We start from the raw sequence: 3393 nt of genomic DNA, 5'->3' as shown, positions 1-3393 counted from the left end.
CTAAAAATTATCAGAATTAGGTAGGTAAAAGAGTTGGCAGATATTATGTCAGTAAGAGTAGAGATGGAAGAGTAAAAACTGATGGTGTAAAGGTAAGAATTAGGATTAATACTTAGTTGATGATATAGGTAAAAACGAATTGGGTTAGACTGTATCTGTTAGATAAGAAGTATATAGATATATATATATATATATATATATATATATATATATATATATATATATATAATATCTATATATATATATCTATTATATAATATCTATATATATATCGATTATATATATATATATATATATATATATATATATATAGTATATATATATATATATATATACATATATAATATATATAGATATATATATATATATAGATATATATATAGATATATATATATATATATAATAATCCTTCCAGTCAGCAAGATATATAGACTTCAGGAGGGTCCATGATACACATGTTGTTTAAAAAGGCCATGTTTTATTAACAGCAAGAAACGTTTCGCACTACTCAGTGCATCATCAGTCTGTCAAAGGTAAAAGACAATAAAATACATTATTAACATAAAAAGGAATTCAAAAGGTAATTAAAATTTACAAGTTAAAACAATAAAAAGTAAAAGAGTATAAAAAGTACATAAAACAGAAAACAAAAAGAGACTACCAAAAACACCAACCATCTATAAGCAGGAGAGAAGAGGGAATGACATACAATGACGTCCAAGGCCAGACGACAACTATGCCAGATACAAAGTTCCTGAGGAAGTATTACTATTGAGAGAGGGAACCCAGTCTTTTAATATATATTGTATATTAAAAGACTGGTTTCCCTCTCTCAATAGTAATACTTCCTCAGGAACTTTGTATCTGGCATAGTTGTCGTCTGGCCTTGGACGTCATTGTATGTCATTCCCTCTTCTCTCCTGCTTATAGATGGTTGGTGTTTTGGTAGTCTCTTTTTGTTTTCTGGTTTTCTTTTTTATGTACTTTTATACTCTTTTACTTTTTATTGTTTTAACTTGTAAAATTTAATTACCTTTGAAATTCCTTTTTATGTTCTAATGTATTTTATTGTCTTTTACCTTTGACAGACTGATGATGCACTGAGTAGTGCGAAACGTTTCTTTGCTGTTAATAAACATGGCCTTTTTAAAACAACATGTGTTATCATGGACCCTCCTGAAGTCTATATATATATATATAGATATATATATATATATATATATATATATATATATATATATATATATATATCTATATATATATATATATATATATATATATATATATATATATATATATCTATTATATATATATCTATCTATATATATATATCTATATATATATAGATATATATATATAGTTATATATATACTATATATATATATATATATATATATATATATATATATATATATATATATATATATATATATTTTTTAAACATGTTTCAACCATAAACTGTCAGGAAGTAGCTATATATATATATAGCTATATATATATATATATATTATATATATATATAGATATATATATATATATATATATATATATAGCTACTTCCTGACAGTTATGTTTGAACATGTTTAAAAATTAAAGTTACCAAAACAAAATTTATTCTCATTTTCATAGGTTCACTTTTGAGGAGGAAGCTCAAAGTAAAAACTCGAATCCCGGTCGACAGTCTTGCCCACACAGAGGAATCCCTTTACATCAAGATAAGCTGCCATCAACTAAGAGCCTTGGCGATATTTATATTGAGCCCCAACAGTTCCCTAAGACATAAAACTGTCTACGTCCACAGTCCTCAGCACTAGCAGACAACTACATACAAGACTCCTCATGGCCTTTTAGTCAAGGAACTAATTATGTGAACATGCACCAGATAACACCTCTTCACCTCCTCCTTCCCCAAAGATACCAAATAAATTCCCACTGCGAGTGAGGTGGGTTACACCATCTTCAAACAGTGAGATGTTTGATGTGACCACGATCAAGTTTCGACTGCCATTGTTAATAGGGTTGCATATAATTTTGTCTTTTAGTCATAGTCATTATTAGGCCTCACTCCCATCTCAGAAATGACAGAACTTTAAACAAGATGAGCAAGAGCAACTGAGACTATAAACGAACTTACACCAAAGCATTAAAAGTTGCCACCAAATAAATTTGGAGGAATGAAGTAACTGATATAAACTACAAGAGTTTTCACTCTTCAAAAAACAGGGAAAAATAGGAAACTGACTCCAGCTCTGTTTATATAGTACAGATATAAACATGTAACCTCAGATATCTATGTAGTAATTATTGCGACTGGATAGTGACCAGAGGGTTTGTTCGTAATGATACTTGTAGATGCAACTCCAAAAAAGTTATGGAATGCATAAAATTAAAATAATGATGATTCTGGAAAATGTTTCTTACGATATTAGAAAATTTGTTGTTTGTTAAACAAACTTTACAGAGGAATAAAACAGGTTGATCTACATTCAGAGTTATTCATCAAATACTCAGGGGTCAAAGAAGGTTGACCAATTCCATGACCAGAAGAATTACTTAAGAGTGGTATTAAAAAAACAATGAGTTTAATCTCATTCATTACTGATCATGGGTTATGAATATAAAGAAAATAACTGACAGGAACAACTACTGTATATTCGATGTGGTCACACAATTTTGAAGCTTAGGTTGATTTCAGGAATAGCAGCCAAATATTTTTCAACATTTACACTATCTTAATTTGCATACTATTCTTTTAAGAACATTAAGTTATTGTTTTATATATAGCCTAAATCAAATCTGACACTAGTTTGGCAGTTTGCATCCTACAAAATCTGTTAATAGTACTGACAGAAGTAGTGAACATACTAGATTATGAAAATCAGGGGCACTATCACTTTGATTATATTAATATACTAAAAAAATTATGTAACTATTGCCAGGAACATATAACATTAAATAAGTATCATACCAAAATGAAGGACAAAGTGTTATTTTTTTCATTCTTGATTTGCTTAAGGATGTAAACTGCTATTTATGTTCAGCATCATATTTCAAAAATATGGGTGATTAATTTGTCCTTTTGATTTGCTTCTAATATTTGCCAAAGGTGTTGGTAACGCAAATTCCATTACATTAATATAAGTATTGAAACAGGTGATTAAGGTTTGATGATTTACAATTCCGGTTCTTTTGTTTTTCACATTGTTGATCGACTTATATAATTGGGCTATAAAGCAAGCAGATTGTGCTCGCTATCAGTTGTTGTATGTTTTTTGTTACTACTCTAATTTATGAATTATTATTTAATGTCAATCAAAACCGTATTTTTTCAAGTGCAGTGCAAGTAAACAATAAGCTGCGAGTTTCTTTATTGTCCTTACAGTGATATTCTGT

The 3393-nt window shown here is 28.4% G+C and overlaps 2 protein-coding genes across 3 annotated transcripts in view; one reads left to right on the top strand and one right to left on the bottom strand.

The window, feature by feature from the left end:
* LOC135210112 (vascular endothelial growth factor receptor kdr-like) overlaps positions 1 to 3393 on the bottom strand; it is a 306237-nt gene that overhangs the window by 36118 nt on the left and 266726 nt on the right. The window lies entirely within an intron of this gene.
* LOC135210114 (uncharacterized) overlaps positions 1 to 3393 on the top strand; it is a 163910-nt gene that overhangs the window by 143214 nt on the left and 17303 nt on the right. The gene's annotated exons all lie outside the window — the stretch shown is intronic.

The sequence above is a fragment of the Macrobrachium nipponense genome, chromosome 39, assembly GCF_015104395.2.
Source record: "Macrobrachium nipponense isolate FS-2020 chromosome 39, ASM1510439v2, whole genome shotgun sequence".
Classification (NCBI taxonomy): Eukaryota; Metazoa; Arthropoda; class Malacostraca; order Decapoda; family Palaemonidae; genus Macrobrachium; species Macrobrachium nipponense.
The sequence above is the reverse complement of the archived record's forward strand: the minus strand, read 5'-3'. Positions and strand labels throughout refer to the sequence as shown.